The sequence below is a fragment of the Pelodiscus sinensis genome, chromosome 1, assembly GCF_052426305.1.
Source record: "Pelodiscus sinensis isolate ZL-2025 chromosome 1, ASM5242630v1, whole genome shotgun sequence".
In the NCBI taxonomy this organism is placed as follows: Eukaryota; Metazoa; Chordata; order Testudines; family Trionychidae; genus Pelodiscus; species Pelodiscus sinensis.
Window position 1 is genome coordinate 97,455,537 of NC_143052.1, and position 24,262 is coordinate 97,479,798.

The 24,262-nt window shown below is 44.4% G+C and overlaps 1 protein-coding gene across 4 annotated transcripts in view; it reads left to right on the plus strand.

Annotated features, from left to right (window-relative positions):
* Positions 1 to 24,262, plus strand: part of SYN3 (synapsin III) — a 382,630-nt gene that overhangs the window by 80,202 nt on the left and 278,166 nt on the right. Inside the window, exon 2 of one of the 4 annotated variants that reach the window (XM_025178915.3) lies at positions 18,235 to 18,285. The exons of 2 other annotated variants lie outside the window; for them this stretch is intronic. The gene's annotated coding sequence lies outside the window, so the exon portion shown is untranslated. Of the gene's footprint in view, positions 1 to 2,523; positions 2,787 to 18,234; positions 18,286 to 24,262 lie in introns of those variants that run through there. One more of the 4 variants, XM_006137973.5, reaches the window with a different exon arrangement.

A 24,262-nucleotide genomic window follows, 5' to 3' on the forward strand; every position in this document is an offset into this window, starting at 1 on the left:
GCAGCAGGATAGAGTTGATGTCCTTCACAACCTGCAGGAGGAGACAAAGAACCACACAAAACAGAGAGCGAGAGGAGGATGCCTGAGCCCTTGGGAGGTGCCTGCCCTGCTCTTCTTCCCTGCCTCTTCCAACACTCTAGGAGCCACCTCCCATGAGGCCACCCTCCCCGCCCCCAGCAGCAGGGCTGTGTGAGGGCAGGATGGCACAAGCCCCGGTAGCTGTCGGAGGTGGCGAGCTTCCAGAGGGCAGTTGCGACCTGCTTCTCCAGGGGGATGCTGGGCTGCAGGTGGGTGTCACGTCTCCAGAGTGCGGGGGAGAGCCAGGCACAAAGCTCCAAAAAGGTGGCCTTCCGCATGAGGAAGTTTTAGAGCCACTGCTGGTCGTCCCATCACTCCATGACCAGCCGGTCCCACCAGTCCGAACTGGTGTTCAGCCTCTAGAAACGCCTCTTTGCAGTGGGGTGCGATTGCCAGCATGGAGTAGCCGCAGCCACAGAGAGGGTCCCCAGAATGAGGTTGGGGTCCTGGTCATGCAGGACTAGGAAGGCAGCTGGCAGAAAGTGCTGCAAAAATTGCAGCTTGGCCGTGTGGGGGCATCGCATGCCCAGGGGCAGCTCTGGCTCCATGGCTGAAAGCAAAAGCTGTGGCATCCACAAAAGAAGAGGGCAACCACAGCAGGCACTGCGAAAGCTTTGCTGTCCCTTGAAGAGGTAGCAAGCAGGCAGCAGAAACAGAGAAATGGCTGCCCAGGGGGGGTCCCTTTAAGTACGTGTCTCTGCAAGGCTCCGGCACCAGCACTCGGAAGCAACTGGTGACCTGAAGCCCTGCCTGAAATGGTTCTGGATGGCCTTTTATGTGGGAGAGCATCTAACGAGTCTGGACGCTCTCTTGCAAAAGTGCATTGCTTTTTCAATGCGCTTTTGTGTGTGGACGTGCTCTTTCATAAGAAGTTTTTTAGGAAGATCTCTTCCAAAAAAAGCTTCTTGCACACAAAGCCTGCAATCTAGACATAGCCTTAGGAGCAGGGATTGCTGTGTAAGTAACATACTCAGCCCATGGATAGTGGCAAATACCTTATGTCACTCAGTGACCTCGTCTACCCTTCCTCCCTGCAGGAAGGAAAGAGACAATGGTGAGGGCCACTGGGTGAGAGAGAGAGACAGTTTCTGGGAAACATCCATTGGAACGGGGTGCTGGCAACCCCCAGTGCCTCTAGTTCCAGTACCACTGCTCTGTGGAGTAAATATTAATGCCTATTGGGTGGGCAGAGTCAGGAGGAGCATTTCTGGGGCCTGTGGTTAGTGATCTTCTAGAACGGGGGGGAATAAAAAGAACATCCTTATTTCACCTGTTGGTTTTTTAAGCTAATCAGAGCACTATGGTACTTACTGTTTATATGCAGGACCTACAGTGTAGTGTAATGGTGGTGAATTGTTTTGTTGTTTTTTTTCCCCAAAAAATTGCCCCTGTGTTGCTGTGATCACTTATGGAGGAAGAACCCAGAGGGACTAATAATATGGAGAGGGGGCTTCCACTGCTCAACAACGTGCAGGTCCTGCCATGTGCAGTTTTCCAAATGAGTGGGGCTTGAGGTTGCAGCAAGCTGGCTGCTTCCATTTCGGGGAGGTTGCATTGCTCCATAGTTTTGCCACTGCAGCCTTGCCATTCACAGAGGCCAAGAGACAAAGCTCAGTCATCCCCAAACTGCTTTCTTGTGTGAGTTTGGGGGTGGAGTTTCAGGAAAGGAAGAGAGAAATATTTTAACTTCTTGTCCTGCAACACTGGAGAAAATGAAATGATTGTTTTTGCAGGGAGAAAGCTGCTATTTCATCAGAGGCATTTTCCCATCTGGGGTCAAATAATGAGAATTCCCAATTTTACACATTTATTAACCAAAGTCCAGCTCCCACCTCAGTACTGTCAGGATGTCACTTGTATGAGCTGCAAATCCTGCCTTTTCCTTTGTTTCTGTGTCTGTTTCTTAGAGGGCTGACTTTTGTGCAGACACTGACTTTTCTGAACTGTCTTGTCTGCCGCCATAGGTGTAAATAAATATCATGAGAACCCAGCCCTTCACTGCACGACAGGATGTCAGAGTGCGACTGTTTGAATAGAAAAGCGCTCCGAGTGTGAAACAGTGTCTCTATTGCCCTGTGTTCTGTCCTGCCCACAGAACATTTCTATTTTTCATAACATATTGATATCAAAGAAAGATGGGAGGCATTTGATATTTTGCTATATTGATTTAGCAGGACAGAAATCACCTTCAGTGCTTTACTTCTCACCATGCAGTGCAATACCACCACCAATCTGGTGGGGAATATTCTGTTTTGGGTTATGGATGGTTGCACCAGAAGAAATTTGTGGGGAAGTGTGGGAGGGGGGTTTACAAGCAGAGAATCCATGGTTCCCTTTCCTCTGTGTAAACTGAAGGCTTTTGACTAAAACAGTAACACAATCTGGGGAGTTGCCCTCCCCTTTCTCAGTGAGAGGCATTAGGGAAAAGCCTGCCAGCAGAGACAGAAATCTCTGACATCCGAGCCAGCACATCACTTGTTTTACTAAATTATTCATCCTTCTCCTGTGATAATATAGATATAAGGAGGAGCCTAATTAAATTTACTAGCTGGCTTCAGCCAATAGGGTGATAAGGATCCAGGACTGTGGGATGACGATGAATCCTACCAGTGTGCTGTGAATACGAAGCAGAGGAAGGGACTTGCAGTTTGTGTGCAGGCGGGGAAGAGAACGAGTCAAGGGCCTCTGGATTAGCAGACTAAGGAAAGGTAAGAAAGTGAGCAGAATGGGATTCATCAGTATAATGCAGAGCCTGTCTGTGACATTTAAAAAAATATATAACCTATGTGGATTATTTTCCTGGGGAGTCTGAGGGAGGAAGGGATTGTGTGCACATACTCACACAAGATATGTAGTGGTTGTCTTTGTCTATATAGACACATTACATACTTATAAAATGTATACATACACACAATGTCTATATGCATGTATTTGGAGAGGGTTGTGTTGTCTAGGAATGCAGCAGTGATCTAGAAAATGTGCATATTATTAATGCAGTAAGAAAAGGTAATGTCTGATGAGCTAAAGACAGCTAGATTAAACCTAGATGTTCAGAAAGCTGATTTGAGGAACATGGGACTGCACAGGTTGCCAGTCAGATATCTAAAATGAAATGAAGCAGGGATGTAAAAACTGGTGTATAATAATCTATGAAACATGTGATGAGATGTGGGAATGAGAGAAGAGAAGGCAAACTAGCGCACTGGTCACAGCAGGTGGAGATAAACGGCGAGTGGTCTGTAACTGGATGCTCTAACGTGGGAGAGAAAGTGTGAATGACTAGGAAAGGCAGTTATTTCTATCTGCTGCTGATCTGCCTATATCTACGGAGTGGGAGAGAAGAGCAATCAGACTAGCCTAAATGGTTGATTAATCAGCTTATACTTTCTAGACCTTGTCATAAATCTGTCCCCTAAATAACTGTCTACCGATGTACATCCACAGACTTTAATTCCCTCTTCTAATTACATGAGATGTGGGTGGGCAGCTCTCAGATGGGGAGATGTTGAACTGGAACCCACAAATTCACATTATCTGGAATAGAAGGAGGATGCAAATTAACACAGTAGATTGGCATCGACATCACTTTTTATGTACCTTCTCGTTTCCCCTATTAACAGAAGATGATCTAAATCAGGTTGTGATAGTTCTGTCAAGAATGTGTTTCGTTAGGATGACTGTCACTAGGCAATGTAGCACTAAGGCACAGAGTGGTGTTTGTGGTGATGACTCACAAATTCAAAATTGGCATTTTAAACAGATAACATCCTTTCAGCTAGTTAGCAGAGGGTTGTCCCACTGTCTAAAGCCTAAATCCGTTTCTTTTAATGAGTTGGTCTATATCTCAATATATGGCACTCAAGGGCTTATTCCCTCATCCTGTTTTTATCCCCCCCCCCCAACTTTCCTTCTCTGATATGGGTCTCCAAGAGGAAAACATTTTTCCTTCCATGCTCTCTCCAAAATTGCAGGCCAAATGGAACAGTGTAACCCGCTGATCATGTTTTGCATCAGTTAGACCTTTATAGACTCTTCCAGTAAGTTCCAGAGAAAACAGAATCTCTGTCCAGAGAGCATCATTCACACTGAGCATCATCAAGTCTCCCTACAAAGAGAGGAGGCAGACAGGCATGAAAGAAGTGTGTGGATTTACTGCCTTAGAACCCAGATTTCTCACACTGGTTCAACTGAAGTAAAAACTGACCTGACTCCTTGACACCAAACCTTTTATAAGTTTAGTTCACTCACCACCACTCCCAGATATCTCCACCTCTTCTGGCTTCCTCTCGAGGCCAGGAGATGGGGGAGGTCCCAACATGGCCGATATTCCGTCCATAATGCACCCTTTCCCCAGCTTATTTGTACATCATTTTTGTAATATGGCTGTTCTAGATGTCTCTGTTGAGAGCTGATATTGGGAGGATAATATTGAGTATGATTCTCTACTGCCTTGCTGCATTTATACCACTGCAGCCTGAGAACCAAAGTGTCTGTAAAATCACTACCATGTTGATCTAAGAGCAACTACTTTGCACAGGTGTAAATGACTTAACGTTAGATGGGACAGTGGTGAATCAGACCTCTTGCACTATGTATAGTGCTTGTATTCAGTGACAGAGCGCCAGCAAAGAAAGTGCTGAAGATAGTAAGCTGTAGCCCCTAGTAAGGACTGAATAATGCTGTCTTCACTTCATCTGAATGAGCTAAGCTGACTCAAGTGGATGTCTATTGTATGGTGTACTTTTGTAACTGGCTGTTCTCTTTCATATGTACAGCGCTACTTTTTTGGGACCTTAAGTGGAACAAAACCATAATAGTATCAGAAACAACGAGGAATTCTGAGGCACCTTAAAGACTAAGGGTATGTCTACACTACCACCCTAGTTCGAACTAGGGTGGTAATGTAGGCAACCGGAGTTGCAAATGAAGCCCGGGATTTGAATTTCCCGGGCTTCATTTGCATAAAGCTGGGCGCCGCCATTTTTAAATGTCCGCTAGTGCGGACTCCGTGCTGCGCGGCTTATGCAAATGAAGCCCAGGAAATTCAAATCCCGGGCTTCATTTGCAACTCCGGTTGCCTACATTACCACCCTAGTTCGAACTAGGGTGGTAGTGTAGACATGCCCTAACAGATTTATTTGGGCATAAGCTGTTGTGGGTATAAATCACTTAGTCAGAGACATTGGCATCTCCAGTGCATCTGATGAAATGTTTTTTACTCACAAAAGCTTATGCCCAAATAAACCTGTTAGTCTTTAAGATGCTACAGGTCTCTTTGTTGTGTTTGCTGATACAGACCCCTCCTGAGAACAGTATCAGAGTTTGAGTTTAACTTTCAAAACACCCACAACAGCCAAGTGAGCTGAGAATGAAGCAAAACAAGTTTGTCCATCCCTAAATAAAACCCACTTCAACTTGGGCTCCAGAGATGCCACTGCTCCAGACCAAATAAGAATAATTAAGTCTCCTATATCTTTAATGAGACTATCAGAGCCTTCATGCAAAGAGAGCTCACAGTTTAAAAAAGGATGCCCTACCTAAGCAGCTCATGCTGGTGTTTAAAAGGAGGCTCTCTGCCTCTTGCTGCTGGACAGTTGCCTACTGCTCCTCGAGAGATGCTCATAGGGAATTCAGTGAGGGGGATGAGGGGAAGCATTCTTGATGACACTACAGCAATTGTAGACTGGGATTCGGTTGCAGCATTTATCCCTGGTTGGGTGAATACATTGTTTGCTTCTGCCTGGGTGCCAGCAGTGTGGTTCAGAGGTGGGCAAAATGCCAGATTATTCCCAGGGAAGCTAACGTCATTGGCAATTCACTGGTGGCAGAAACCATGCTTCTAACTCAGAGGTCGCACTCCCTGTTAATTGCTGAGACGATTAATTCATGCAATGATATCATAATTTTCATCGGCTGAGGTTATGAATTGTATTCACGAGGGTCATGGAGGGATACGAGGCTTCTGCTCATTTTAATGTTGTTAAAATTATTACTGTGCTCTAATTACTGCCTCTTCCTAACAGTGGCCTCCTGTCCCTTTGAATGATATTGCCTTGTCAATGCTTGCCCCTTGCCAAAATGGGCTTGGGTGTAATGCAGGACAGAGGCCACCAGGAAGTCTACAGTATGAATGAGGATGCTGAGTGAGTGGCACTAACCTGGCTACGCTAGTTATGCAAACAATGAGTTCTAATCCGTAGTTCTAATCCAGTTGTTGATACCGGATGGTAGTAAGGGTGCTATCTATGTTTGAGTTAATAAAGATATACACGGCTGATATATCTTTCTTCTACTGTCCTAGTATCTAAGGCTACGTCTAGACTGCAAGCCTCTTTCGAAAGAGACTTTTTCCAAAGAGGCTTTTTTGAAAAAGCCTCTTTCAAAAAAGAGCGTCTAGACTACAACCAGTACTTTTGAAAAAGCAATCCGCTTTTTCAATAGAGAGCACCCAGGCAGTCTGGATGCTCTCTTTTGAAAAAGCACAGTTTGCATTACATAGCACCTTTTTTCGAAAGAGAACTTCCGAAAAAAGGAGTTCTTCCTCATAAAACGAAGTTTTCCGCGGTCGAAAAAACTGCTGCGTTCTTTCGATTTACTTTCGAAAGAACACAGCAGCAGTCTAGATGCAGGGGAAGTTTTTTTTTTTAAAAAAAAAGGCCACTTTTTTCAAAAAAAAGCCTGTAGTCTAGACACATCCTAAGAAAATAATCAGGGCTGGCACGAGCCCTTTTGGCACCCTGGGCTTGGGCACGTGGCGCCGCCCTCGGGTGCACGGCGCATGCGCGGGCCAGCCATGGCCACTGGCACGCAGCTCAGGGGCCACCCCCGGGGTGCACGGTGCATGCGCTGCCCAGCCCAGTCCGGCTTGCGCTGCTGGCGTGTGCCGGGCCTCGCGGCTGTGGGGGGAAGGGCGCTGCTGGCTGGCACCGCAGGGCCGGACCTGCGGGAGCCGGGCGTGCGGTGCCTGATGGCAGCTGTAAGAGACACCGCGCGCCGCTTACAGCTGCCATTAGGCGCCCCCCATCGGTTGGCGCCCTGGGCAGCTGCTCAGTTCACCCATGCCTTAGTCTGGCCCTGGAAATAATCAGCTTGGCTTGCAGTTGCTGAGTTTATAGTAAATAAACTCCTTTTTGGTTTTAAGCTTTGGTGTTTGCTAGCCTAGGGAATGATTAGTTGCCAATAAATTAGAGTTGTTCTGAAGTTGTTTCAATATTGAAATTCTTGGTTTGAAAAGGTAAACACAAGTGAAGGGAAGTAATACAAACTGCTCCTCCTCACTCTCTTCACATTTTTCCTGCTCCCTCTGCCATCTCCTTTTTCACTGATGTCTGATCCTCCCTAATGGTCCACAAACCTCTTGTCTTCAGTTTTCAAAACTGAATTGTTGGAGACGGGTTGAAATCCTTCCAACTGAAAGACAAGTGCTGGTGCAAAAAGGGTCACTTTCCTTTTAAGTCATGTGGAAACTTGGCTTATTCTTCATCCTATATTACCCCTCCCCACCACCTGCCCTTCGCGTTAGTGTTGGACTTTTCCTGCTTCTCTTTATGAGAGTGAGAAGCCAAGGTGGCGTTTTTGTTGCTGACAAACAATGAGAAAACTCTGATTACTATGAATCCTCTTTGGCAATTGGCTTCTTACTCAATTAGAATAGAGGTCTGCATGTTTACAATACAGTTATCAAGGAATAACTGGTGATTATGCAGATCCCAGCACTCGGTCTAAAACTGGCAGGCAGCCAATTGGCAGAGGAGTGTGTATTGTATAGTGACTGAGAAATAACCCACAATGATTGTGCAGCTCAGACACCCCTAAGCAGAGTGCAATGTAACCCTGCTACTGTTCTTAACAGGTTGACTGTGGCCAGGAGGAGGGTGAAATAGCCCTGGAAGCTGTGCCTGTAATTTAAACCCTGCTGAATGAAACAAATAAGAGGGTGGCCCTTGTAAATGACATATTGCTGTAAGGTGGCCTGCAGGCTTGATCTGGCTTGTGTTCCAGATTAAAGTGCTCTGTATACGCCTGCTGATAAGGGCTAGATTCTACTTTGCTGAGTGAGAACGAGGGCTTGGAGAAGGCTTTCTACTACCCAAAGTCCTCTTGAGTTAGGTGGTGGGGTACTTTGGATGGAGACGTGCTGAAACAAAGGGAGCACGGACAGGTGATTTATGGGGTACCAGTTCTCCAGAAAAGTGGGGGTGTCACTTTTAAATGAACTCTGAAGGCAATGGTCTGCTGTTTAACAAGTTAGTTTTATGTTCACTGGTAACTTTTATTTCTCTATTCCATTGTCAGGTTTCATTGGGTTTTTTTCCCTTAGCAGAGCCCTCCTTAGAAGGCACTCAGCTATGACAGTAATGGGGGCTATGGGAAGTGCTCAGCTCAGTTTAGAATTGATTAGCTGACTGCAGAGGTGTAGTGTGGGGAAAGGAATTTAGTCCCCCTCCGCTCCCTGTCATCCCTCGGCTCGCCTACTCCTCCTCCTCCTCCTCCTGCCGGCGCTGGCTGGAGCCTCCTCCTCACCTCTCCAGCCCCAGCCTGACCCTCCTCCATGTCTGCCAGCCGGTTAGTGCATGCGGGAGCCGGGCCCCAAACTGGAAGGGGTGGTGGAAGACGTGGTACAAGCTCCTCCCTCCCTCCCCCCCCCCGGGGTCAGGCTCAGCTGTGTACCAGGTTCAGGGTCCCGCCGTGCGGCAGTGGTGGGGGGGGGGTGGTGGTGCAAGTTTTGCCTTTGCCCCTGGGCACATAATACCTTCGCTATGCCTCTGACTGACTGTACATTAAGTGCTGCAGTAACTAGAGGAAGCATTTACTTTATTTTTAAATGTATCTACCAACCCTCCGGGATTGCACACCTTGTTTTAAAGTACCTAGCTCCCAGTACTGAGAGACACTTTTAAAAATGCCACTTCTGAAAGTTAGCCATCTCCTTCAGTGCCTATGAACCCTACCCCAGCATCACAGTATCTGAGTGCCTCACACGCATTAATGCATTTATCCTCACAGCACTCCTGTGTGGTGGGGAAGTTCTGTTATTCTCAATGGGCAGAGGGGAACTGAGGCACACAGCAATTCTGGGGTATGCAGATCTACCCAAACTAGCTTTAAACTAGGTAGCTCAGGTCCCTGGAGCAGTGATGGTTGGTGCAGGCTGGCCCTGCAAGTGGTTACTCACTGAAGCTAGCTTGGGTATATACCCTCAAGCTGCCATCACACCTCATGTATCCTAAGCAACGTTCCCAGGGGAGTCCGTGATGAAGCAGAGACTAGAACCCACATCTCTCCAGTCTCAGGCTAACCCTCGCCCTTGGATCATTCTTCCTCGCTGACTGATTTTTTGTGTCAAAAAACAATTTTGAATTATGTAATTTACTTATTTTGGCAACTTTTGTCCTAATTCTGAGTGCTAGTGTCCCGTTACCTATTGAGACTATAGATGACCTGTCCAATCTAAGAGCGACACACAGATCTATGGATAGTTCAGATTATTTTAAGATAGTAATATAGCTTCTGTGCAGGTTCAGTACCTGAGATTCCTGTTGCATTGTAACAACCTCACATGCACATGGATAAACTGGAATGTTTCATGAAAGAAGTGAAGTCTTCCAAGGGCAGAGGTTTGTGATGTCTGGGGCCTCCATGGTTTGCACATCACTGTAACAAATGTTAGAACTGGTTGGACATTTTGTGCTGGAACTTTCCTTGGTCAGAAAATGCCAATTTGTCAAAAGAGAAATATTTTTGCAAACACATCAACTTTGAAAACTCATTTCCAAAGAAAAAATGGGGAAAGAGATTTGATAAGATTAAAACATGCTTCATGATGAAACATTTCAATTTTTGCTCTATTTTTAAAATTTTGTAATCTATAATTTCATGGGAAAATTTGTTTTCATCCTGTTATGGAAGGAGAGAAATGTCAAAATCATTAACACTTCCTCTTCTCCTACTTGTCAGAAATGAAAAACCCAGGTCCCATACAGCGCTAATAAATACAGAGATTTCTAACAGGGCCAACATCAGTGCAGCTCCGTATGCCTGGCCAATAGCGAGTATCCCTTTCTATCTGCTAAGGGGTCTCCAGTCTCCTGATCTGAGCAATGTAAACTTAGGATCCTGGTTATATCAGGGACTGCGTTGGTAATTGTGATCAGTTGAAGCACATGAGTTGACAGCCTTTCAGTATGAATAAGATGAGGCTAGTGGTGGTGGCAGGATGTTATCCTTGACTCTGAAATCTCTTCTACTCCCCTCCCCCGCCCCCGGGAACTTAGGCTTCACCCCTGCTTCTTCTCTTCACACCCCTGCTGCATCCCACCCCCACAGGTTTTTTTTTCCACATAAGTCTAACCCGCCACCCATGCCCAGGGTCCCAGCACTGTCTGCCCAGCACCAGGGCCTCCCCTCCTGGTCCTGGACTTACAGTTCAGGCTACGGGACCTGTGCCCAGTGCTCTGCTCCTGGTCCTGCACATGGGGCCCAGGCTGTTGTCATACCCACACCTAGGGCTCTATTCCTGGTCCTGCATACGGAGCTACAGCTGCCACCAGACTTGCACCCAGGGCTGTGCCTTGGGCCCTGCTCTCACAGATTCAGTTCCTGGCTGCTACAGGCCCTGTGCCAAGGGCTCTGTGCACAGCTCCACACCTGCAGTCCACACACTGGGTTTTGGCTGCTGCAAGGTCCCAGCCTTGATCTCCTTAACCCTGTCTTTGTCCCCCCTCCACACCCATATCCATGGCTGGAGGGTATCAGCTCTGTGAAGTGGGGGACATACACAGAATTAAGGGGGGGGTGAGGTAAAAAATTGGGGGTATTTTTCAGCATCCCCTCCCCCCCCGTGCCACTGTCCACCCCATCTCTTCCTGCACAGTTCCCTCTCCTCCCCCAAGCATGACACATCCTCTCAGCCCCCCTGCACATCACAAAACACAGTTAGCTGGGATGATTTCACGTGAGGAGTTACTGTATGCTGTAAAATTAATCTGCTTTTCCATTGTAGGGTCAAGTGAGTGATGGAGCAGGGAGCAGAGAAGTTTAGTTAGATGGACTTGGAGGTCTCTTGATATTTCTCGTTTTTCTCTTAAGTAGTTGTACAGTACAGCTTCTGGTGCTGCACAAGTATGATCCCTTTAAAATGTAAAAATATCTGGATTTATTTTTAAATAAATATAGGAACAGGCAGGCTGCAGAAACGATAAGCTCATGGAGTAGCCAGCCCAATGCTTGGGACATTTATATGACGGAGAAATCAAAGAGGGACAAAACTGGGAGGAATCCTCAGTCAAGGATTGCTGCTCAAACTGAAAACTTCCCTCCCCTCATCACTAAACTTGGGTGTTGCAACTATTCTTAGATAGCCATTTAATAGCTCTAGGATAGCAGAGGTGATGCTAACCCATTGAGGACTGTAAGCAGGAATACCCCCGCCCCCCCCCCCCCCACACACAATATATAAAAGTGAGTGGAGGGCCGGGGGCCAGAGTTAGTTGGGGCCACAGACAATTGCTTGGTTTACTTATGCCTAGTGCTGGCTCTGTTTGCTAGTTAAGTTGCAACCTTTAAATACCTCTGAGTAGGAATATCATTTTAAACTGAGTTATTAACTACCAGGGGGCACTGATAGCCTCTGCAGACACCAAAGCATGCGGGGGGGGGGGCGCGAGGGGAGGGAGAGTGGCTCCATATTCCCAGAAAGGACAGGGCCACAGGAGGAAGGGGCAGGGCCGGGCAGCCAGGTCTCTCTGTTAACTGGAACACACCATGCTGTCCCCACCCCCAGCCCTTACAGCTGCCCAGAGCATGCTACTCCCCTCCCCAACCTGTTGGCAGGCCTGCTAGCTAAGCATCACTTCGCAGTGTTTTTCCTGCCAGAGCATCACTGCTGCTGTAGCCCTCCATATTCTAGATGCTCAGGCAGGTGCTGAGGTTGCAGCAAGGGACCAGTTAGGTCTGCAGTGTTAACGCTCTTTGTGAGTGGTGAACTCTCAGGAGGCTGTGGCTGCCCGTGACCCCCAAGGGATGGTGTCTGAAATGAAGCATTGTAACAAGAGGGAGTAACGAGGACAGGCTGGAACACGGTAGACAAGGCAGCTGGGTCTGTAGTATGACAACGATCACACAGCATGGCCACATTCACTATTCTGCTTTCAATGCAGTGAAAATCAAATCTTGTTTTACATTATCAAATCTGTAGGCTTCTTCCAGTAACAATCAGCCAGCAGACAGTGCATGGCAAAGACTCCTGTGCAGAAGTCTTAGGAATCTGAGTGTTTTCTCTTTGTCCTGTAGCAACAGCTGATGTCTGCTAGCAACCTCCAAGTATCCTCCCATGTATCCTCCTTTCCTAGCCTGAGTCTAGTGAGCTTCCCAGTACAGTAAAAGTCTTCTTCAGTCAGGCTTTTGGGTGGCGATTACTTTGTTTTCTTTTTTCTATTCCATTTTATATTCTGATTAGAAGGCTGTCTTGGACCAGACAGAGTGAGTGTTGTTAGAAGGCAAGACCGTTTGAGTTAGTTTTGAATCAGAAGCTATGGACTTGATACAGGAATCACTGGGTGAGAGCGTATGGACTGTGTTATGTAGGAGGCCCTTCCTGGCCTTAAAATCCATTAATTCGATATATTCTTTGTAACTGCTGTAAAGTTCTAAGCATAACACTGAGATGATGTCAAATGCTTTTGTGATACTTGAAGTTGCCTAGAAACAATCTTTATCTTATAGAATTGTGCTTGTAATAGTTCAGCTACTTCAGGGGGATTACAGGCTATCTACCAGCACATCTCTAGAGATTTTTCTGTATCCAGTACACGGCAATATATGCGGAATGTCATGCTGTGTGTAGGTATCAGTCCTGCAATGATCCACATGGGAAATGCCTATTGAGGGGTCTTCACTATAATTGTTCCAACGTCTTCAAGGAGCACAGGTGGGTGTGGAAGTTCTTTTACCCTCTTCCATATGGTACAGTTGGTACACCCACATACCATTACAGCTTTGTTTGTCTGGTGTGGAGAGGGGTACACACATGACTGGGAGTTCATCTGTGCTGGGTTTTCATAGTCCATGCACTCCTTGAGTTTCACTTCCAAATGTGGTAGTATGAGTTCAAGGGAGACAGAGCCTTGCTCCATTCCCAGCTTTGTCACCTGCACAGGATTAACCATAATCTGTCCTAAATAAATTAATCCTGTACAAACGGAGGGGGATAATTGCATAGATAACTGCATAGATTAGTTTTGTAATCCTGTACAAACAGAGGGGGATAATTGCATAGATCTGTGCATTGACTAACTCAACAATTAGTCAATGCATAGATTACTTTATGCATTGACTAATTGTTGAGTTGGGGACACAAGTTATTACATATTCTTTTGTGTTCAAAACAAAACCATTTCTCAATTTTAAATATCTTCTGGTTATTGTAGAATATATTTATCTTCCTTATTATTTTGAAATTCATTACACACTTATTGCTAATAGTAGACTAATTCTGAGTTTGAGTGTCTTTTTTTTTTTTACTAATTCTGAGTTTGAGTGTCTAGATTTTTCTGTGGAGTTTGACATAATCTATCAGCCTCTCACAAACTTCAACAGCGTTATCTCCACAAAACACCTTTTAAGGTACAAAAGTATTATTATTCACATTACAGATGGAGAAACTGAGGCACAAAGAGGCTAAATGACTTTCCCAAGGTCACACAGTACATCTGTAACAAAGCAGGGAATTTTCAGTCTAGTGCCTTAACCTCAAGATCATCCTTCCAAAAATATAATTTGGAATTATATATGAATGTATTATCTCTGCGAAAGTGTTGACTGCCATACTATAACATGTAATGGGATAAATTTTGCTCTCTCTAGCAGCATTATGAACTTATGGAAACATGAGTGTAACTGAGGGCAGATTTTGGTACATTACTTATAGAGCAAGGTCAGATTCTATCAATAGATAAGAACAAGAGAGTGTCAATAGCTGGAGTGAATTGCTAAAAAGGGTTTGGTTGGTTTCCGTTAACTCTCCATTGTCCCATGCCATCCTTTTAGAGCATTGAGAAAACAAATTACACTTCTGTTGGTATCTTCTGTACTTCTCAGCTTGGGAATGAAAGTAAGGGTTTGAGAATATAATGCAGATTATTAAAAGCTGGTCAACTCCAGCATGCACAGAAAGGGTAGTGCATTAGTCTTTTCAATTCTGGAGGCTTGGGTTTAAATTCTGAAGGAGGAATGAAAACAAAGCCAGTGAAACAAGAAGGAATAGCTACTTTTAGCTTATTATATAGCTTTTTTCCCCCTTTTATATGCAGTCATACACATCTCTTTCCTTCAAATGACACCTCCAAACTGAGTACAAGTGGCAGTCAACAGGTATGTTTATAGGTCCCTTTGAGGTCAACTTATCTCTGTCCAAATGATATTTGCCCCTTATTGTAAGAATACCTAGCACTTATTAGTAATGTAATCATAATCTGTGCAGAATTAACTACAGTGTTAGCAATCTGACAATATCAGGCCTGTTAGCTCTTTCCGCTTCCCTCATTGACACTCTCATCTCAGATTCAGTGGGTAACCTTATTTCTACATTCCTAAGATCTGTAACATTAGTGTCCTGACTTTCATCTTACCGGTATTTGTAAGTGGTTATGGGTACGCTATCTGTTTATATATCCACCAAGAATCAGTTGAAACACCTGTGGCTGCAATCTCTCCTGCTACAACCCTCTCTGACAGACTGATTGCAGAATAGAGTTTTTTCATGCTTTCATTTCCTTTTATCTGCCCCTTTTCTTTTTTTCCAAGACCCGGGAGAGTGAATGTGTACTTGGGAGGTTGGATAGCAACATAGCTTTACTTGAGGATCATTACTTTATGGTCATATTTGAAATTTCTGGCTCAAATTTCTTGGAGTGTTTTTCCCGTTTTTACATGGGAATGGCCATACTGGGACAGACCATCTAGCCCAGTAGGAAGTGAACAGATTATCAAGTGATCTTTATCATGTCACCCGTTCCCAGCTTCTCACAAACAAAGGCTATGGAGACCATTCCTGCCCATCCTGACTAATAGCCTTTGATGGACCTATCCTCCGTGAACTTATCCAGTTCTTTTTTGAACCATGTTATAGCCTTGGCCTTCACATCATCCTCTGGAAAGGAGTTCCACAGGTTGACAGTTATGTGATGACATACTTCCTTTTGTTGGTTTTAAATCTGATGCCTATTGATTTAATTTTGTGACCCCCTAGTTCTCATGTTATGAGACAGAGCAAATAACACTTGATCCACTTCTATCATGTTTTTATAGACCTCGCTAATACTCTTCCCTTAGTCATCTTTATTTCCAAGCTGGAAAGTCTCAGTCTTTTTAATCTCTTAATATATGTTCCCCAAAGTGGCTACCAGTTCATCATTGCCTGAAAATCTCTGTGGCTGGGTTTTTTAAACAGCCTGGCTAATTTTGTGACTCTTGATGAACACTGTAGCTAAGCTATTGATAAATAGGATAACTAGATTTTGTGCTCGAGGGGGTCAATGATTGATGATAATTCTAAACACTCATAAGTGCTGTCTGCTGCAGCATGTTGGATGCTTAAAGTGCTGCAGCTGTACAAACATCAACTAATAATACTCCCTCCATTAGGTGGGGTGTTATTTTCTTCATCTCTAAATGGAGACACTGAGACACAGAAGTGAATTGACCTTTTCCAAAGCCATATGTTAGAACTCAGGAGTTCCTGGCTTCCAGCTCTGTGTTTAACCCACTACCTCTTGTGGTTATCTGCAGGCTAAGTTTTCCCTCCCTTTCTTGATCCACTTCATTGGTTAAGCCAGTGCATTATATTTTAGATGTTTTTAGTCTACTGGTAGCTTCTAGAGGTCAGAGATGATTCCACAGGATGCCTCCACTGTCCCAGGTGGACGCAATAATAGAATACAGAACAGATGTGGTGGAGGACAATGGTTTGGGAAAGGCATTAACTCTCCACAAGTAGAGGCATAGTAAGTAAGTCTTCTCACAATTGACCAGGGCTTCAGAGTGACTTGCCTTTTTACATACCTTTCAAGCATAGCCAACAGTCCAGTATCCACTGCTGGTGGCTGATTCTTTCTTTTGGTTTGTGCTTCCAACCTGAGTTGTGATGTAGCAGCATCTTGCTGGCGCTTGAGAGTTGTTGTTGACAGGCAGCCTAAGGCAGCATCCCAGATTAGTCTGTCCGTGCAACTGCTGGGTTGACATGATTTTTAACCCCTTCTGTGTAGTAAACAGAACAGGCTGATACAAGATCTGAGGATACCGCTGCTTGATTTTACTTGCCCCCTTCTCACCTTTCCCTAACAGCAACGGGCACAACTGGCTCAGAAATCTGAGCTCTGGGGTGTTCTTTCCAGACTAAGGAGAGGGGACTGTTGTGGCTGGAGTCTGGAAATGGAATTAAAGCATGTTTGTGCATGCATGTGTACGCACACATTAGTTTCAATGAAAGGAGATGATGGTCAGGGGAGTAGGGCTCTTGTGTGCCAGGCCACACAAAGTTTTGTGTATGCACATGTGACTGACAGTGATCTCCCTGAAAAATGAGTCAGATCCAGAAAACTTTGAACAAAATTTGGGCAGGTTACTGTGACTGGGTAGTCTGCCATTGAGGGCAGGAGCTTCTCATAGTCCACCCGCTCTGGCACCAGGCATAGGCCCTTTAAGCTGACTCATGGACTATATAATTGACTTGCAGAGTAGACATTCAGATTGGGACCATGTCTCCTTCATAGAGTCTCAGAGCCCCACTCCATCCTGAGCCCAAACATCCACACTGCAGTTTGATTGCTCAGCAGCCTATGCCCCACTTGCCCAAGGCAGCAGACTTGGGCCAGCAGTGGGTCTTTTATTGCAGTGTTGACACATCTTTAGTGTGCTCAGATCCCTGGGGCCTGCTCCTCTCTCAATATGTAGCACCAGTCAATGCTACCGGGAGCTATATCCCCATGTATATGCTGAGATAGCAGATACTTGCATCACAGCACACAGAGGAAAACTTTTTTCCTGCCATTTATCACATGTGTGAGCACATCTTTTGCATATTAGGTATGTAAAGGGGCAGTTCTTCTTCCTGAGGCTGGACAAGTTTAGAAACGTAGAGTAGGGAAAGAGTAGCCTGTGTCAAATCTATTGGAGAGCAAATGAGTTGTCTGTGATAACAGAATGTGTGGAATATAAGATCCCAGCAAAGCAAAGGAGATCCATATCAACTGGAGTTGAGACTTATAGGAAAAGACTATTTGAATCCTTTAGCCTGAAAAATCTGTGGGAAACGATGGACTCTCTTTTGAGGAATCTTATACACGCCCTGGTTCTTAGGCCCTGGTTCTCATGGTGGACTTTAATCACTCTGGCATCTATTGGGAGAGCAATAAAGCAGTACACAGACAATTCAGGAAGTTTTTGGAGAATGTTGGGGATAACTTCCTGGTACAAGTGCTGAATGAACCAACCAGGTGGCCATGCACAGCTTGACCTGCTGCTCACAAACAGGGAGGAATTAGTAGGGGAAGTAGATGTGGATGGCACAGTAAATGTGGCTGGGAAGCAGTGATCATGAGATAGTTGAGTTCAGGATTCTGACAGAAGGAAGAAAGGAGAGTAGCAAAATACACACTCTGGACTTCAGAAAAGCAGACTGACTCCTTCAGAACTGATGAGCAGGATCCCCTGGGATGCTAACATGAGGGGGAAAGGAGTCCAGAAGAGCTGGCAGTATTTTAAAGAAGCCTTATTAAAAGCACAGGAACAAACCATCCCAATGCACGGGAAGAAAATCAAATATGGCAGGCCACTAGATTGGCTTACCAGGGAAATCCCTGGTAAGCTTAAACACAAAAAGGAAGCTTATAAGAAGTGGAAACTTGGACAGATGACTAGGGAGAAGTATAAATATATTGCTTAAGAATGCAGAGGAGTTATCAGAAAGGCCAAAGCACAGTTGGAATTGCAGCTAGCAAGGGATGTGAAGGGTAACAAGAAAGGTTTCTACAGACATGTTAGCAGTAAGAGGGTGATCAGAGAGGATGTTGGACCCTTAATGTATGAGGGAAGTGACTTAGAGATAGATGATGTGGGAAGAGCTAAGTGCTCAATGTTTTTGTGCCTTTGTTTTCACAGACAGAGTCAGCTCCCAGACTATTGCACTAAGCAACGCAGTATGAGAAGGAGGTAAGCAGCCCGCAGTGGAGAAAGAACAGGTTAAGAACTATTTAGAAAAGTTGGACATACTCAAATCCATGGAACTAGATTTAATGCATCTGAGGGTACTAAGGGAGTTGACAGATGTCATTGCAGAGCCACTGGCATTATCTTTGAAAACTTGTGGAGATTGGGTGATTGGAAAAAGGCAAATGTGGTGCCCATCTTTAAAAAAGGGAAGAAGGACAATCCATAGAGACCAGTCAGCCTCACCTCAGTCCCCAGAAAAATCATGGAAGGGATCCTCTAGGAATCCATTTTGAAGCATTTGGAAGAGAGGAAAGTGTTCAGGAATAGTCAACATGGCTTCACCATGGGCAAGTCATGCCTGACCAAACTGATTGCCTTCTATGGTGAGGTAAGTGGCTTTGTGGTCATGGAGAAGTCAGTGGATGTGATATACCTTGACTTTAGTAAAGCTTTTGATACGCTCTCCCACAATATTCTTGCCAGCAAGTTAAGGAGTATGGATTGGATAAATGGACAGTAAGGTGGATAAAAACTTGGCTAGATTGTCAGGCTCAACAGATAGTGATCAATGGCTTGATGTCTGGTTGGTGGTCGGTGTCAAGCGGAGTGCCCCAACGGTCGATTCTAGGGCTGGTTTTGTTCAACATCTTAATTAATGATCTAGATGAGGAGATGGATGACACCCTCAGCAAGTTTGTGGATGACACTAAGCTAGGGGGAGAGGTAGATATGTTGGAAGGCAGGGATAGGGTCCAGAGTGACCTAGACAAATTAGAGGATTGGGCCAAAAGAAATCTGATGAGATTCAACAAGGACAAGTGCAGAGTCCTGCACTTGGGACAGAACAACCACAAGCATTGCTACAGGCTGGGGACCAACTGGCTAAGCAGAAGTTCAGCAGAAAAGGACCTGGGGAATACAGTGGATGGGAATCTGGATATGAGTCAAGGGTGTGCCTTTGTAGCCAAGAAGGCTAATGGCATATTAGGGTGCATTAGGAGGAGCATTGCCAGCAGATCTAGGGAAGTGATTATTCCTCTTTATTCAGCACTGGAGAGGCCACATCTGGAGTATTGCGTCCAATTCTGGGTCCCCATTACAGAAAGGATGTGGACACATTGGAGAGGATTGAGCAGAGGGCAACAAAAATGATTAGGGGGCTGAAGCACATGACCTACGAGGAGAGGCTGAGGGATTTGGGCTTATTTAGTCTGCAGAAGAGAAGAGTCAGAGGGGATTTGATAGCAGCCAAATTCCTGAAGGGAGGTTCCAAAAAGGATGGAGAGAGGCTGTTCTAAGTAGTGACAGATGACAGAACAAGGAGCAATGGTCTCAAGTTGCAGTGGGGGAGGTCTAGGTTGGATATTAGGAAAATCTAGTTGGGGTTGGTCCTGCTTCGGGCAGGGGGGTTGGACTTGATGACCTCCTGAGGTCTCTTCCAGCCCTATGATTCTATGATGCTATAATGTCAATTAACTAAGTGAATTAGGAAGATAAGCGCTTAATGCATGAATTATAGGCTGAAATTCTAAGACTTGTGTTATCCAGGGGGTCTGATTCAATGATCCCTTCTGTCCTTAAAAATCTATCAAAGTTGATGTGATTGTGTTCCTAAATCACTTAGATGCTTATTAAAATTCCACACACTATTATTGATTAACAAATAACAAATCTATCTCTACTTCCTGTACTGTTAGTCAATTGTTTATGTTTAATCTAATGTTGGATTTTCCTTTAAATTAAAATATCTAGGTTCTGTTTATCCTCCCCCCCCCATATTTGGAAAAATATTTCACTCTAAGTGGGCTGCAGTTTTATTTGCCTTTCGCTGAGGCCTCTGTTTGAGCTCAGTAGCAAGAAAATAATTAATTTTACCTCTCTTTTTATATAATTGATGTATTGTGACTGATCTAAAATGCATTTGAAATGGGGAAGTGGCATGGGGAAGAACAGCAATGAGACTGGAAAGGCTTCTGCTGATTCTTGTGAGAACCAATGAGTTGTCAGTCCCATAGGCATCTTTTATCTGGATGAGCCCTAATGCGCATTGTCAGGCTCTACATATTAAATACATCCAGCTTTTTTATTTCATTCAGATCAATGCACTTCAAAGCCGTATCTCTCTCAGTGAAGGAAGTGCCTGCTTTATTAACATCAACCCTGTTATCACTTTAATTCCTGTCACCATGAAATCAAGGTTTATACAGTTTCTGCAGGAGACTAAAAGACCAATAGATTGTATGAGCTGCCATCGAATCCGAAACGGGATTGGGGGGAGGAAGAAAACCAGCCTGGGGCTTTTGAACACTGCTGGATCCCTTTTATAGCTTTGCTTATTTAATTTATGGAAGGTTTATTTGCATAAACTTCCCAGTTTGCACCGCTGCTTCTTTCTTTCCTTTGATATAATGTGGGGGGGTGCCCTCAGCATACATGCAAGTAATAGTCTTAATAGAAGCATTAGCATCAATGTTGCGAAACAAGCCTTAGGTTTGCAAAGGCCAATTTCACTTTAAGGAGATAAAAAATGGAAACTGTGTGCCAATTCCATGGACTCTTAATAGGGAGATGCCTCTGTGTTTTCCAAGGATTAGCACTGGATATCTTTGCCCAGCATTGCTTGTGCTCCTTGAGTTGTCTCTGGCTTTGCTGATAAGCTGGTTATGATATGGAAAACAGCAGTGCCATATAAGGTCTTCCGAACTCATGGGCTGTAGAGCTCCCCTCTCACAATTTTATTACAAGTCTCATGATAGTCTATACATGTTCTTAAAGCCCCAGTTCCTGTAATCAAGTGCTTATGTGAGAGTCTCAGATTTCAATTTTTTTTAAAAAGTTTTAGTCTGCATGGCTGAGAAGAGAATCTTGGAAATGTGACCCACAGTAAGCCCATAGGACTGACTCCAAAACAAGAAGGCAAATAAAAAGAACCCAAATGTTTTTTTCTGTTTAAAAAATGCTTTGTTTTTTAGGCCCAACTCATATTTTCTGAAATGAGGGGGTTAATAACACTGGTCACCTGACAATAACAGCTGGAATCACAAAAAAATGGGTTGCAGTATTCCTTCTAACAGTGGAAAGGCCAGGGTCTGTGCTCCTAGCAGCGGTGGAATTCCACTGCAATTCACTCCTGTTTGGTACCGGTATTACAGAGAACAGAACTAGGTCCATTTGCCTGTTTAAATACTATCTATGTTCAAAGCTCTGCGCTCTGAAAGATGTGTGAGGTATTAATAGATGCGCTATTGTGAGGTATTTTTGCCAGACAAAGAGCGCCACCCCCTTGTGGCAAACCTATCCAGGTGACTCTTGAGTCCAGATGCAGGAGTTGCATTGTTGCTGTTCTGAATATTGTTCACTTGAAGTCCTTGGGAGCAGGTCCTGGATGGAGCCTGACTGGGTCTGTCACTTTTGGGCCTGATGGCATACATTAAAGGCTCATGGGAAATCTTAACTACTTAGCAGAAATCAGCCAATTGGTTTGTTTCCTTGGGGCTCCAGCTCATCCATAAGGGATAGTAAGAGGTTTAAGTGAACATATGTCTGTCTGTCTGGTTGTTTTTTTTTTTAACACAGGTCAGAATTTAAAGATGGTTTGGATTTTTACTGCTAAATTATTGAGAAATGGCCTCAGGCAGGTCTGTGCCCAACCCCCCACTGAAATTCTGGGAGAGTTGGTTGCCTGATTCCCTTAGTGTCCTTTATACACACTAGGCAGAACATTGAACTAAATAATAAAGATAATCTGCGTCTTTGCATCATGTTCTAATTTCATTAACCCCTTTCTGCAATAATTTTCAGTGTCAGCACACACAGTTGTTCCTGTTGCTGCTGTTTTTGTTTCTTTCTGTGCCTCTGTGTACGTCTGGATTTTCATGGATTCACTTGCTGTCTTTTAGTTTGTCTGATTTTTATCCCCGTCTTCTTTCTTACTCTCTCTTTGTTCTTCATTTTTCACTTCCTTTCCCAGAGAGTGAAATTATTCCTGTGAAATGGGGGAGGGATGGGTTTGTTGGTTTGTTTTTTAAATTTTATAACTTTCATTCATTTTTTTTAGAGGTTCTCTGCATTTTTCCCTGGAAATTTTGCCTTCCCGGGCCCTTAATTGCAAACACCTTCTTACCAACTGAGGAAGGCTTTACACAGTTCTGGTTGGTTCACCAGCAGGATCATAAGTGAGCTGAAGAGTTCCCTATAGCCTCCTTTCCCTGTTGGCTCTGGATCCCCTTGCATTTCCACTAGGCTGTTTAGCTGCTCTAGTTTTGAGAGCTGTTTCTAAGTCTCTGCCTCTTTCTCTTGGTTTTCAGCCTTTCAAAGATAGTGAAGAAGTTTGGTCTAGTGATTAAAACAGGGGCGGATGAGAGTTTTGCAGGACCCAGGGTGCGGGGCCTATTGAAGCGCAGGGCCCGGGGCAGCACAATTTCACGCATGCGCCACAGCCACAGCCGACAGATAGTAGCATGTGCGTGGAGCCTGGGCAGCCGCCCCACTCGCCCTGCTCTATATCTGCTGCTGGGTTAAAACCATAGGATGATGATTCATGAAAACTAGATTATAGTCCTATTTTTTTACCCCAATTTCCTTCTCTGAGGAACGTTGTGAAGGACATTCATTCATGTCTATAAAGTATTTTGGGACCTGCAGATAGAAGTCTGTCCAGGACTGAGGTTTGCATCTTTGCTATTCAGACCTCTGGACTTCTATAGGGTATTTTTGTGTCAGAGTTGGCAAACTTTTTACAGCTCTGCAGTCTAACCACGTTGCTGTTTGGGAACAGGGGGTGTTGACCATAATCTTAAATTTATGGTTGTATGCAAATTATTTGCAAATAATCTCACTGCATAATTTATATAACATGACAAATAAATTGCTTGACAATTGTGCGGTGGAGCCTGACTGTTTATTTCATACATTATTTGGACCTTCCTGCTGAATGCAATTAGTGGAGTTACACAAAGACCAAATGGGGCATGTGAATTCTTCATGGATGTTGCATTTTGACTTCAGCTGAAGTTATGGGTAGGAGCTGCAGGACATGGTAGCCTAGTGAAAATGAAGCTTGTGTTTTGATGTATGTGTTTGTAGGGCTGAAGAACAAAAGAAAGTACATACAGTGTGGGTGTAATGCAGAAGTAAACAGTTTTTGATGTTTTCCGGTAAGCAGGGTGCTTGTTGGCCGTTTACTTATGTATGCCATTACTGATCTTTCTTTCATCTTAGATCTCTGTAGCTAGGCTAATGGTAATCAATATACTGGCATGGCACGGCTATAATTACCTTACTTTAGAAAAACGGATTTCAATTACTTTGTTAATTACATTAACCTCAGACTGACGAAAATATAACTTCAAGGTACACTCTTTTCCTAATGGTTTTATAAAGAAATAAACACAGCTCTTGTCATTCCCCCCCCCCCCCCACACACACACACTTATACAGATGGACTTGGAAGTCAAATCCTTCCTGAATTTCTAGAGCTTTGATGAATAGTTGTCTTGCCACAGTGGGATTTTTTCACCTGGAATTTATCAACACTGTTGTTTTGGGGGGGGTTGATCAGCAGTACAAGTTACTTGTTCTTCCTCCAGGCCCAGAGCACTGTCTCCACAGAGCCCCCAGCCCATGCCTGTCTATGGAGTAAGAAATTAGCTTTGAAGTCCAATCTATGTCTTCAATGTGGGAGTGCAAAATAGGAATAGAATTTAGTTTTTCCTTGCTCTTCAGTGCCAGTATGCACCACTGCATCTCCATTGCTGGATAACACAAATGTTTTGTAGTGTAGGGTAATTTCATTTATTTTTTTAAACTTTCACTGTTTTATTGTTTTTGGTTGTTTGAGCCATACTTCTTAGTTAATATTATTTTGTCCTGTGCTTAGAAGATGCAAGGCTTGTAGAGGAGATAAGAACTCTACAAGCACTACATAATAGGTAAAATTTTCACACATGGAGCTGGAAGGCTCATGGGGCTTTGATTC